The sequence below is a fragment of the Hylobates moloch genome, unplaced genomic scaffold (assembly GCF_009828535.3).
Source record: "Hylobates moloch isolate HMO894 unplaced genomic scaffold, HMol_V3 SCAFFOLD_11, whole genome shotgun sequence".
In the NCBI taxonomy this organism is placed as follows: Eukaryota; Metazoa; Chordata; class Mammalia; order Primates; family Hylobatidae; genus Hylobates; species Hylobates moloch.
In genome coordinates this window covers 4343291-4357594 of record NW_026652286.1, presented here as the reverse complement: position 1 = coordinate 4357594, position 14304 = coordinate 4343291, and the positions used below count along the sequence as shown (strand labels likewise).

At 51.5% G+C, this 14304-nt stretch overlaps 1 protein-coding gene across 1 annotated transcript in view; it reads left to right on the top strand.

The window, feature by feature from the left end:
• ACCSL (1-aminocyclopropane-1-carboxylate synthase homolog (inactive) like) overlaps positions 1–14304 on the top strand; it is a 143930-nt gene that overhangs the window by 8185 nt on the left and 121441 nt on the right. The window lies entirely within an intron of this gene.

Genomic DNA, 14304 nt, shown 5'->3' with positions numbered 1-14304 from the left:
ATTTAGACGGTGGTTGGTGTTGATGTTGTTTTTGATATTAGTAACCCTTTTGTTGGTTTTGGAAATCATGACAGTGGAGGGAGGGAGGTAGGGAGCCCATTCAGGCTTTGACCTCATTCAGACTTCAATTCAAATAATAAAAAGAGCAGGTAACACTTTTGAAGAGCTGCAATATGTACTAGGCACTGCATTCAGTGCTCTACATATATCGGTGCCTGATTTATGAATCCTCACAGCAGCCCATAGACCAGGCACTATTTTTATCTCCATTTTACAGTTAAACGGAGGCACAGCTCTTGCACTGGTGTGGCTGGGTGCAGTCCTGTAGCTAAACCTTTGAGTACATCTCTGATTGTTTCTTAGAATAAATTCCTAAAAGTGGGGTCGCTGGCCCAGATCCGGAAGGCTATGCATATTTTAAGGCTTTGAATACATAATGGAAATGGCTTTCCAGAAAGAGTACACCCATTTATCCACCTGCCAGTGGTGTTTGAGCAGATCTGAGAAACCCCTGCCCTGCTTGAGCGCCGACTGTGTGCTGGGCCCTACGCTTAGTCTTTTATACCATTTCCCTCCTCAGAGAAGAAGCTGTCCTGTGCCTGGCACGAGTAAGCAAGAACTCAGGACATCTCAGCCAGTATGGGTGGTGGTGTTATACTGTGTGTAATTTGTTGAGAAACCAAGACACACACTTTAAAAGCATCAATAATAAGGTGAAAGTGGAACGAGGGGTCCTGATGATGAGTGTTAGAGCTGGCAGAATATGAGGTGGTGGCCAGGGAAGTCTGCCTGTTGGAGGAGGCACTTGGAGAGTGGGCAGGAGCACCCTGTTAAGTGACAGCTGAAAGGCTGATGAGCAGGGAGGGACCCCTTGGTAGCTTGTGTCGAGCTGGAGGGGAGACGGTAGGGAGGAAGATGGGCCCACATCAGGTGTAGGAGCTGGCTTGGACAGAGGCGAGAAGACCTGGGAGAGAGACTGCAGGAGTCCAAATTCGAGGCTGCACATGTGGCCTGGGGGGCACCTCTAGGAACGGTGAAAAGAAAAGATGTCGGATTTTCTAGTGCCAGTAACACCCCTTCTTCCCATGAGTACCAAAACAACAGAAAAACAGACACAGGACTCAGCTACGAGGTCAGCATATCAAGGTTATTACTGATAAGGCCGGGAGACCTTGGCTTACCTCCATGACTGCAGTCAGACTTCTTGATATGCCCTCACCCTATCAAGGCCTCGGGGCACCCTGTCCAAGGAAACAGTCTGTGCTGCAGACCCGGTCTCTGTTGCAGACCTGGTCTCTGCCAGCCGCCAGGAGGATCGCTGCCTCCCTTGGTGAGCCTGTGAGTGGGGAGCGGAGGAGGTGGGCCCCCAGGTGTGCCTTTCAAAGGTGGATGCTGGCTCTTCCCAGGCATCCCTTCCCCATGGAGGACGCAGGAGCTGGGCAGCAGGCACTCTCTGTAGGCAAGCAGCTCCGAGTGGGCAGGAAAGGGCCAGATTCGCTATGGCCCCAGGTCAGCTCCTTCTCCCAAGCTGCTTATAAGTCATTCCTCCACTCTCAGGAAAGAGAGTTAGGGAGGCTGGGAAAAGGGTGGAAGCTGCCTGTCCGATACTCATCCCTCTTGGGAGTGGAGCATTCCTCTCCTCATTGCAACACAAGGTAGGAGAGGCAGCCCCTGCCCCCATGCTGGCTATGGCTCTTCCCAGCCCAATCCAAGGCGCTTCAGAGGAGAGACTGCCAGCAACCAGCCAGGCAGGGTGGTGCTGTGGTGGCAATTTTGGTCCAGTTGACCTGGTTCTAGTTCCAGCTCCTCCACTGACTGCTCCATGGCCTTTGGCAAATTCTTAGCCTGAGTTTCCCCATCTTCTGTAAAACCGAGCTGTTAAATTGAGAGAGACAAAATGTATCCGTCTCAGTACCGGCAGCTATTCTTATGAAATAGTGTGTGGATGCAAAGGAAAGAGCTTGTGTGGCCTTGATGTTTGTTGTTGTTTTTTGCTTTTGTTTTGAGACAGGCTCTTCCTTTGTTACCCAGGCTGGAGTTGGCACAATCGTGGCTCACTGCAGCCTTAACCTCCTAAGCTCAAATGATCCTCCTACCTCAGCCTCCTAAGTAGCTGGGACTATAGGCACATGCCATCATGCTCAGCTAATTTTTAAAATTAATTAATTAATTTATTTATTTATTTTACTTTGTTTTGAGATGGAGTTTCACTCTTTCGCCCAGACTGGAGTAAAGTGGCATGATCTTGGCTCACTGTAACCTCTGCCCCTGGGTTCAAGCAATTCTCCTGCCTTAGCTTCCCGAGTAGCTGGGATTACAGGCACCTGCCACCACGCCCGGCTAATTTTTATATTTTTAGTAGAGATGGGGTTTCGCCATGTTGGCCAGGCTGGTCTGGAACTCCTGACCTCAGGTGATCCACCCACCTTGGCCTCCCAAAGTGCTAGGATTACAGGGATGAGCCACCATGCTTGACCGCTAATTTTTAAATTTTTTGTAGAGATGAGGTCTTGCTACTTGGCTCAGGCTGGTTTCGAACTCCTGGCTTCAAGTGATCCTCCCGCCTCGGGCCTCCCAGAGTGCCGGGATTACAGGCGTGAACCACCGTACCTGGCCTCTTGTGTGGGCTTTGGGCAGGCCTTACAGCCATGGAGCAACGTCTGTGTAGACGTGTTGAGAGCAAGGACTTGGGGGAAGAGAGGACCCAGCCTGACCAAGAGAGACTGAGGAGGAGGGTGGAAGGGAGGGCAGAGAGGGACCTCACTCTGAGCCATTCTGACTGTTGGTGGGAAGAGGAAACACAGAGAAGGCAACAGAGAAGGAGCAGCCCTGCGAGGAAGGCATTACCGAGAGTGTCTATCCCAGCAGCCAGAGGCAGGGCCGGATTCCCACCTAGCCCCCAGCCCCTGTGAAGCCCTGGATTCTTCCCCTCTAGCCTGGGGTAAGGCCTGGCAAGGTGGTCAGCGTCCAGAAAGACAGTAAGAAACCAGGCCTGTGTCCTGGCATAGAACACTCTGGATCTTTGTCCTGCCTCTGGCTCCTGGGAAAAGCCTCTTCTTGCCCTTGGCCTCAGTTTTCCCATCTGTAAAATGTAGGGGTTGAGCCATGATATGGTTTGAATATTTGTCCCCTCCAGATCTCATGTTGAAATGTGACTCCCAGTGTTGGACTGGGCCTTGTGGGAGCTGTTTGGATCATGGGGGTGGATCCCTCATGAATGGCTTGGTGCCCTCCCCAGGGTAATGAGTGAGTTCTTGCTGTTGTTTCAAGCTAGAACTGGTTAATTAAAACAGCCAGGTATCGCTCTTGCTCCCTCTCTCTCTGTGATACATGCCTGATCCTGCTTCACTTTCTACCATGAATAAAAGCTTCCTGAGGCTTCACCAGAGCCAAGCAGATGCTAGTGCTGTGCTTGTGCAGCCTGCGGAATTGTGTACAGAACCTCTTTTCTGTATACATTACTGTCTCAGGTAGTCCTTTATAGCAATGCAAAATGGACAATACAAACGAACTTAAAAATTGTTTTTAGTTCCTTTGACCACAACCCATGGTAAAAAGGAAAAAAGTTTTTACACACACACACGCACACACACTAAAACTAAAGCTTCATGAAACAACACTGTATGGCATATGTTTACTCTGATGTTTTGTGTTCCATTGTATATCATTTAAAAATGCTGACCGTGGCCCCCAAACTGATTGTACAGCCCATTGATGAGCCACACTCCGTGATCTGAAAACACTGACCCAGCTCATCTAGAAGGTTCCTTCCTGCTCTGGCAGGCTGTAGTTCTGTTCCATTTCCTGTGGCCTCACCACCCCATCAGCCAAGTCTTTGTGGTTTTCTTCTTTGTACTCTTCTAACAGTGGTTTCCAATCTCAGACTCTGCACTGAAGGCACAGTCACGAGCCCAGCTGCTGGAAGTGCACCCCCCACACCCCTGTCTGAGCAGCGTGAGGCCTTCGAAGCCGCCTACTGGGGCGTCATGAGTGGGGAGGGGCCTTCATGCCTTCTGCCATCATCACGGAGTAGGTTTGGGTGTCATCCACACTCCCCTCCATGCCCCACCGCAAGACTCTATCTACTGCATCGATCTATTCCCTGGAAAAGCGGTTGGGATTTAGAGTCTGGCTGCCAGTTAGAATGCTAGACCCTTCCCAGGCCCAGCTTGCTCCCTCTTCGCCCTCTCCCTCTGCCCACTGAACCCCTCCCTGGGCAGGTCCAGGAGTCACCACTGTGGGAGGTGCTGATGGGTGAAAAGAGCTTTGGCAGCAGATTGACCTGGGTTTGCATCCCAGCTCCACTTCTGCCTGGCTGTGTAGCCTTGGGAAAGTTCCCTGACATCTCTGAGCCTCTTTCCTTGAAAAAAGCTTGGAGATAGTCATACTGCTCTGGGAAGATGCATTTAAGGGTGAGATGATAGGCACAAAGTGCTTTTTGTTGGTGCCTGGCAAGAGTTAGGTGCTCAGGAAAAATTCATGCCTTTAAATCTCGTCCCCTGCGCGTCCCTTTAAGGGAATGGCTGGAGAAATGGCAGCTGTTGCCATCTTGAATAAAGAAGGGGAAGATGCCTTCCACAGGGGGGCAACATCAGGAAGAGGCTGTCTTAAATGGGGTACACCGGGAGTAATCCCACCTAGCCCCAAACCTGTCCTAAAAGTGCAGAGCCGGGTGCAGCAGCACTCTGGTGTTCACAGGGCAGCCTGAGGCTGTGTCTGAGGAGGAGCACAGGCAGGGCTTAGGGAGAACGGGCTCTGGGACCCCAAAAATGGGGCCCATAAGGATGATGGTGTGTCCTATCCTGGGGCCAGGCTTAGAACCTTAAATGACAGGGCATCATTGCAACCCTAATTCTTGGAATCCATTAAAAAATTCACCCTCCTGTGTGGCCTCGTTTTATCTCAGTATGTTTTCGAAAATGTCTGGTGAGATCCTCATGACTGCCACCCAGGGAGAAGGATGGGGCACAAATGAGACTTCCACAATCCCAGGGTCATGAGAAGACCTTTTTTTTTTTTTTTTTTTTTTTTTTTTTTGAGACAGGGTCTCATTCTGTCACCCAGGCTGGAGTGCAGTGGCACAGTCTCAGCTCACTGCAACCTCCGCCTCCCGGGTTCAAGCGATCCTCCTACCCTAGCCCCCCGAGCAGCTGGGACCACAGATGCGCACCAACACGCCGGGCTAATTTTTTGTATTTTTAGTAGAGACAGGGTTTTACCATGTTGCCCAGGCAGGTCTTGAACTCCCGATCTCAAGCGATCTGCCTGCCTTGGCCTTTCAAAGTGCTGGGATTACAGGTGTGAGTCACGGCGCCCAGCTGAGAAGAACTTTCTAGCAAACACCAGAACCAAAGTATTGGAGCAGGCAGTCCTGAGATGCTGTTTGCGTGCCCTCATGCTGTTACCCCTTACCAAGCCTTCGTGAAAGTCATCTTTGTAGGTGTCCTCAGCGCCCACAGCACTGTTTCTTTGGTGCGCACCCACAGTGGTAAATTGTTGAAAGGTGGATTCGAACCAAGCTGGAGACAGACAAGGGATGTAAGCGGCACCTCCATCACCAGGCCATGCCGGGGAAGCTGCTTCCCAGAACTTGGAAGCGGTTCCTTCCAGGGCTCCTGACTCAATAGCCACCCCCTTTGTCACCTCAGCTCCTGATAGCTGCAGAGCCTGGGGCTCTGAGAGCCAAAGTGACTTGCCCTGGGCCACATAGCTCTAATAGCAGAGGCTGGAGGCGCTTTGGAGGGCTGCGCTGTGTAGCTGGGACTTGGTACCACCTGGGAAAACCTCTGACCCTCTTGCCTCTGCGTTTCTGGCTCCAGCTGCCCTCTTTGTTTTTCCAGTAGCCAGAAGACTCTGCTTCCAAGGGAGAGACTTATACTTTAACCTTGGAGCATAAGGTAAGTCCCTCAGGCTTGCTTTATGGAATCGTGGTACTGGCTCATGGTTCAGTAGGAGCAGCGAAACTTCTCAGAATGCGAGGCTACAAGCCCAGTCTCTACGCTTACTAGCTGGCGGGTGTCCCTGGACCTCAGTGCCCCTGTCTACATATGAGGGAGTAATGTCAGATGGACCTAGTCCAGAGAAACTGCCCTCCCAGGAGGCAGCCAGGCTCAAGGTAAAGTCCAGGACGGGGTCCCATCCTGACTCCGCCCTGCCTTGCCGCTGGCTGTGTGACCTTGGTCTTGTTCCCTCCCCTCTCTGGTCTTCTCTATCTTCATCTCAAAAGACAGCAAAGATATTCCTGTTTTGCTGAAGTCACAGGGGTGAAACTACTTTGCAAAGCTTGAGGGCCAAAGATTGTGAGGGATTTTATTCTCAGCTGTGTAAAGATTCTCAGACCGGTGGTCCCAGAAGAGGAACACTCAGGCCTGCAAGAAAGCCTGTGGGAGGGGCCGAGCCACAGAACCTGGGTGGGTGAAACTGTGCCGGAAAGCAGAACCTCGGCAGGGAAATGAGCTCTCGTTGCTCACATCGGCACCCCAGGTCCACGGGCTGGGCTTGATTCTTGGGAGGTCTTCCTGGGCTCTGGCTCCCTCGGAGTCCCCAAGAATCTCCCTGCCTCTGACTCCAGCCTGGTGTTCCCTGTGACTCATCCTGGGAGTCAGGGGTGACAGGGTGCCTCCTCCCGTGGGACCAGCCCTGCCATGGCAGCCGCTGCAGCTGGTATCCCATTGCAGTGTTACAGTGAGGCTCAGATTACACAGTGAGCTCATCCCAGCATGAATGGGGCCACCGGGGCGGGGCACTGGAAACTAATGGACCGATGTGGGGGCTGTCACTGGGGGTCTCCCTGGACCCTCTCCCTCCCTCCCTCTCTCCCTCTCTGTGTGTCTTGGACTGTCTTCTTCCCTGTCTCTCTCTCCCCCTCTCTTCTCCCTCTCGTGCACACTGACACCCCTTCTTGGAGCTTGCCTGGGATTGTCATGGCAACCCTCCAGCAAAATTATCAAAACACTTTTATGCTCCCAATCGTACCAGACGAAGTGCTAATTCTGAGTAAGGCTGAAGCAGTTGGTTAAATGCTGAAGTCACAGGCTTTGTATGGAGGCCCCCCTGGGGGTGGAGTGGGCACCAATGGGAGGTGAGGGCCGGGACAGGGGACAGGACCACCCGAAAAAGACTCAGTCTCTTGCCTACTAGAGACGTTGTGTGTGTTGCTTTCCTGTCCCCACCCCTTATGCCACATTCACATTTGCATTCCACACACACACATGCACACACATACATGTACAAGCGGTGGCTGGGCCAAACACACCCAAAGTGTAGATGGACCCAAACAGTACCATCTGGAATAATCATCACCTCATTCAGTGCTTGGAACTCTGAGACCCACTCTAGGGAGAGTTCTGGGTGAGGCGGGGGATGGCCAGTTGCCCAGTGCATCTGGCTGGCACTAGATCTGAGCCAGGGCAACAGAGCAGCCGTGGGAAGGGACCTGACCTTCTTGCCTACCCCCCAGGGAAAAACAGAGGAGGACCTGTGAACAGAACTGCCCCCGGCCTGGTTCTTCCCACCTTGATGTGCACCCCAGGACACACTGCATCCCTGCTCCCCTGTGACTCAGGCCCAGGTTACCATAGGCTCCCTTGGAAACAGAGCCCTGCTAATGGCTGAAGAACTGGTGGTTGCTTTTTTAAAATCCCAGCTCTGCCCAAAAGCCAAAGTGGGTAGGGACGATGGGGGAGGTGGTGCACAAGCCCCTCCCCTCTCTGCTTCCATCTCCCCACCCCATCTGCTTCCCTAGGACACCCCTCCATGGAAGCCAGCCTTCCCCTGCAGCCTTAGCACAGGCTGCTCTGGCTGAAGGGGAGGCATCTACTCCTGTGAATGGGTCCCCTCATCCTCCAGAGGATTCTAGGATGTTAGAGCAAGAGGGACCCCCAGCGAATCAGAGTCTGGCCTCCTTGCTTCCCAGATGGGGGAACTGTGCCTCAGAGATCGGAATCAATGGTTCAAGGCCACAGAGTGTGTACACGCACACACACGCACACACACACATACAAGCAGTGGCTGGGCCAAACACACCCAAAGTGTAGATCGACCCAAACAACCAACCTGCAACCAGGCTTCTGGATTCTAGGCCAGTGCTGTTCTCATTGCACCAGAGAGACCACAAGATGGGGTGGTGCAAGCAGTGAGCACCAATTTCAGAGTCCAGACAGGCCTGGCCTTGAATGCTGGCTTCAGTGCTCAGCACTTAGTGTATCCCTGATCAGCCCCCTGAGTCCTCAGCTGTAAAATGGGGTGATGCTAGGGTCCCTCTGGAAGGACACAGTGAGGATGACTTCAATGAGGTGGTATGTGCACGTGCAAAGCACAGTTGGCACAAGGTCAGACACAGAGTGAGTGTTCAACAGATGACTTTTATTTTTATTTTTTATTTTTTTTAGAGATGTGGTCTCACTGTGTTACTATGTTGCTCAGGCTGGCCGGAAACTCCCGGGCTCAAGTGATCCTCTAGCTTCAGACTCCTGAGTAGCTTACAGACCTGCACCACCATGCTCAGTAACAAATGACATTTCTGTGTCCTTCCTCTGTAGCCCCAGAGCTACAGACCTGCTGAGAAGAGGGACTGTCCTACATCCCTTTTAAGGGCCGACCCTTGTCCCGGGGTGGCTGGGTGAGGCCATGTAGCCTGTCCTGGAAAAGCCCACACTGACCCCTCGCACAGCTCTGAGCCCTTGCAAACCCAGCAAGTCCCAGGAAGGCCCAGAGGGCAAGAGGAAGCAGGACCCCTGGTGCTGGGCGGCTCCCCAGTACCTAATCCCCCCAGGCCTGCCCACCCTTTGCATCTTGGCTGTCAGGCCTTTGGAGGAAAGAAAAATGTTGAAAGAGGTGTTGATATCCGCCAAGGCCCCCGAGGGCCACCTTTGGGCATCAGCAGTAACAACACCCCAACCTGGTTCACTTCTGCTGTGTGGAACTCCACCCTTGGAGATATGATTAGAGCGCAGTGTTGCTCGGGCTGGCTTCTTCTTTTAAATTGTGAGTCAGGCAGGAAGGTATAAGCCACCAAAACCCCCAGATGCCCTCTGAAGCAGGAATTTCTTGGAACCTTTCCCTGCTATCTTCTCAACCAAGTTGGGGGCTGGGTAGGTTTGAGGATGAGATCATAAAAGCAAAAGGAACTTTTATTTTATGCTTACAACATGCTGGGTACTGTGCTAGGCGCTTTCCTACACACTGGCACCCAGGGGCATTGCTTCTGCTTTCCAGGTGCGGAAGACCCACCAAGGTCACAGAATGAGTCCATGGCGGCGCTTACGTTAGAATCTAGGTCTGTGTTCTTACCTGACGGTGGCCTTTGGCTGGCTCCTTGAGCAGGGAAGGGCAGAGAAAGCATAAAAAGGCAATGGTGGGGAGGGGTGGTCCTGGGCCTAGGGACATCCTGAGGTGGGAGGAGTCATGGCTGGGGAGGGTGGGTGGTAGGCCCCGGCGATCTAGGCCGTATGGGAGTTCAGTCCTCCATGGGAGGTTCAATTTCCCCACCCTCCCCTCCTGCCCTCTTCTAAGAGGCCCCCAGTGAGCAGGGCCCAAGACCCAGGAGGGGATGATCTTATTGCTAATAGGGACCTCTGCTATGAAGCATGCACCCCTTTTCTTATTTTCACTGCCCTGGGCCAGGATGGGGAACCTCCCATCCAGGGGAGTGGAGGGAGTTGACTTAGGGTACCCTAGTCCCCGGCCTCAGAATTTGGGATCCAGAGGAGCTGTGTGTGTTGGAGACAGTGTAGCACCTTGGCTGGCCTGTCAGGAGCCGTAGGAGCAGGGCACATGTGGTAGCAGTCCATGCCACAGGGACCTCTGCGTGCCAGCTCTGTGCTGGGTGCTGGAAAGGCAGTGGCCAACACTGACCACCTAGTGGGGAAGACAGACAGTACAGTGTCAACAGACAAGTAAGAAGACCCTTTAGATAATGACAAACATGCCATGAAGGAAATGGGGACAGAGAGACTGAGGGGAAGCCGTCAGTAGGGTGGCTAGGCAAGGCTTCTTCAAGGAGGTAACATCTGAGCTGAGAACTCTGCAGGGCAGATAGTCGAGTGGCTTGTCCAAGCTCACACAGTAAGTTCTGGGGAAGCCAGACTAGCACATGTCTCTGGACTCCCTTCGAGTGGTCTCCCTGCTCCTAGAAACATCCTTCTCTTGGATTCTGACGTGTCTTCCTGTTTTCCTCCTACCCTGTTGAACACTGCTTCGCTGAGTCCTTGGCTGACTCATCCTCTTTCCAGTGCTGGACTGTTCCAGCCCTCCTCTGGAATGTGGGCCTCCACCCAGCCCCCTCCAAAACTGCCACCTCCACCCCTCACCTCTCCCCTAGCTTCAGTGGCCTGCTTGACATCTCCACCTGGACGTCGAAGGGTCTCTTAGAACAATGCTAAGTCCATATAATAGAGACCCCAAGCTAGAGTAGTTTAAAAAGATTCAGTTGATTGTTCACTCCTGTAATCATTACAGGGGAAGTGCTTCAGGTTGGCGGATAGCTCAGCTCCACGTGGTCATTTAGGGACTCGGACTAATGACGGTGCTGCTATCTTTAACGTGACAGTTCCAGAATCTCTCTGGTTATTGCTCTTCCAGCCAGTGTGAGGGGAAAAACACAGAAGTCTAGGGCAGGAATTTCTTCTTAATCGAGTGAGGCAGAAGTTGGGCATACTTCTCACATTCCACAGACGAGAGTTTAGACACATGGCCTCCTAGCTGCAAGGAGAGTTGGGTCGTGCCCCAGCTGGGTGGATAGCTAGCCATCTCTGTCACAGTCTGTCCTCGAGAACAGCGAGGACTTGCCTGCCCTGGCAGCAGAGGAGGTTCTCCGGGGTGACCCCTTATTCTGTGTCTCCCTGACCTTGGCTTTGCCCCTCAACATTGCTTGCCTGTCATTCTCCACAACCACCGACAGGGTGTTGAGAGTCCACCCTCCTTGGATGCTGACTCCGGCTTGAGCAATCATGGGCTTTTGCAGTCCAGCCTTGCAATTTTGTTGGTGATAACAATTCCTTCAAAAGCTTAGTAGGCTTCATCTTTAGTCAGTTCCTTGAGCTGTGACCACATCCAGCGTTCCTTTCTTGACAGAGTTATGAAGTCTATCTTCCATACCCTTCTGTTTCCCATTCATTTAAAATGAAAGTGGCTGGGTGCAGTGTCTCATGCCTGTAATCCCAGTACTTTGGGAGGCTGAGGCAGGTGGATCACCTGAGGCCAGGAGTTTGAGACCAGCCTGGCCAACAGAGTGAAACCCTGTCTCTACAAAAATACAAAAATTAGTGGGGCATGGTGGTGCACGCCTGTAATCCCAGCTACTCAGGAGGATGAGGTGGAAGAATTGCTTAAATCCAGGAGGCAGAGGTTGCAGTGAACCGAGATTGCACCCCTGCACTCCAGCCTGGAAAACAGAGCAAGACTGCCTCTCTAAATAAATAAATAATAAATAAATAAAATGAAGGTTATCCTAAGGACACCCTAAATAACAGACTTAGATGTAATACCTTTAATATAATACTTTGCCACAGGGGTGAGCTCTTTGTTTGGTTTAAAGTTTGGTCTAAGAGACAGGCTTTGAGAGAGACTCTGAGCCACGATAGTCTGACTTCCTGCTCTTTGGACAAAACCAGTTGGCTTTTTCAACCCTGAGGACACCAGTTTTCTGAATTCTCTGTATTTCTGTCTATCTCGTCTTGCAAACTGGCCAATCTCTTTCTTGTAATATTTTGCTAAAAGCAGCATCAAGCAGCCAACACATGCAAATGGCTTTGGCTCTTTCCAACCATTTTTCTAGAATTATGGGCTCAATAGGCATGTGGGCTGTCTTCCAAATGACCACAGGTGACATTTGCAATAAATGTTTTGTCCCAGCATAACAAGGTTCACCAGCTTCTCATCCTCTAATATCTGTTTCCATCTTGCTCACCACCAATAAGCCAATGCCACATATTTGAGGGGTTTTATACATGGCAGTTTCCACTCCTGGTATGAATTTCTATAAGGAGCTACAAAGTTCAGTGGTTTTAAGGTTATAGAAATTGCTTTTTCTCTCACCTAATACAGTTCTGATGTGAGCATTTCAGGCCTCATTCAGTTGAATGGTGGGTTTTAATAAGCAGCCAGCAGACTCCACAATGGCCCCCTCTCCCCACCCTTCTCTTCTCCAATACATTTGCCTGTGTATCAATGGCACCACCATCACACACTTGCTCAAGCAAATACATAGAAGTCAACTTATTTTTTATTTTTTTATTTTTTGAGACAGGGTTTCACTCTGTCACCCAGGCTGGAAGGCAGTGTCGAAATCTTGGTTCACTGCAACCTCTGCCTCCCAGGTTCAAGCTATTCTCATGCTTCAGCCTGGGTAGCGGGGATTACAGGCACCTGCCACCACACCTGGCTAATTTTTGTATTTTTAGCAGAGACTGGGTTTCACCATGTTGCCCAGGCTAGTCTTGAACTCCTGACCTCAAGTGATCCATCCGCCTTGGCCTCCCAAAGTGCTGGGATTACAGGCATGAGCCACCGTGCCCGGACAGAGGTCAACCTTGATCCCTCCTTGACCTGCAGCTCCCATCTAATCTATCAGCAAGTTCTCTCAATTCTGTCTTCAGGGAAATCCCAGATGTGACCATTGCCTACATCTCCATTGCCTCTACCTTAATCCAAGCCTTCAGTGTTGTGGGGTCACATAATATTTTTCCAAGCGAGCTTCCTGCTTCTTTCCCAGCTCGTCTCCACACAGCAGCCAGAGTGAGTATTATTATTATTGTTATTACTATTATTATTATTGTATAGAGACTGGGTCTCACTATGTTACCCAGGCTGGTCTCCAACTCCTGAGCTTAAGTGATCCTCTCACCTTGGCTTCCCAAAGTGTTGGGATTATGGGTGTGAGCCACTGTGCCTGGCCTCCAGAATGAGTTTTGAAAAACATAAATTGGAGCATGCATTCAGATGCCTTACTGTTGCCCTTAGAATGAAATTCTTTTTTTTTGAGACGGAGTCTTGCTCCGTCACCCAGGCTGGAGTGCAGTGGCGCAATCTCAGCTCACTGCAAGCTCCGCCTCCCGGGTTCACACCATTCTCCTGCCTCAGCCTCCCGAGTAGCTGGGACTACAGGCACCCGCCACCACGCCTAGCTAATTTTTTTTAATTTTTAGTAGAGACGGGGTTTCACCGTGTTAGCCAGGATAGTCTCGATCTCCTGACCTCGTGATCCGTCCGCCTAAACCTCCCAAAGTGCTGGGATTACAGGCGTGAGCCACCGCACCCCGCCGAAATTCTATCTTTGTAACCTGCCACTAAGGCTTCAAGTGACTATCCCCCCTTCCCATCCCCCTCTCACTGCTTTAGCCAACAAGCCTCCTTGCTGTTTGTTCCTCGAACACACCAAGTGTATTCTTGCCTTAGCATCTTTGCACTAAGACTCCCTCTGCCCAGACACTCTTCCCACCTTGTCACATGGCTGGTTCCATCTTTGTCCATCTCAGGGCAAACCGCTGCAGTGTAGTGAGTAAGAGTGAGGGCTCAGGAGCCATTCTGCTGGAGTTTGAATCTCAGCTCTTGCTACTTCCTGCTGTGGGACCTTGGGGCAAGTTTTCTTAGCTTCTCTCTGCCTTGATTTTTCTACCTGTAAATGGCGATAAGAAATGTATGGTATTTGTTACCCAGGGTGGTTGGGAGGATTAAATAAAATAGTGAACACATTGAGTTTATGCATAAAAAGTGCGCAGAGCATGGTCGTACTAAGAACTTAGCATGTTATTATCGCCCTTCTGGTGGCAGCTTAAATATCCAGGCTCTGAGCAGCCTTTCCTGGTCCCGTGCTCTAAGCATCTCACCACCTGCATCCCTAGCTCATCGCGCCACTTTATTTCACGACAAAACATGTTCTTGTTCGTTTGTGTATCATCTGTCTCCCCACAACACCCCACTCCCATTAGAATGTAACTTTCATGAGGGCCGGGACTGTACCTTTCTTGTTGGCTTTCATGCCTTTCATGAGCAGGAAAGTAACTTCTCAGTAAATCTGTGTTGAGTGGATACGGAAAGGACGGAGGCCAAATCCCACTGACTCCCTCCTTTTTGGGTGGCCCTGTGAGCCCTGCTGGGTGCCTGTCCGTGCCCCACATCTCAAGCCCACTTGGCCATGGTCGGGCTCACAGTTTCCTCTTGGGAGTCCCAGGACATAGGGCAGGGACTGCCCTGTGGACCTGCTCTTAGAGACCCTGGGAACACTGGTGAGATTTAGCTCAGGGTACTCGCCCTCAGCAGGGGGCTGTCAGAGCATGGACTCTGGAGTCCAGCCCATCTGTTTCC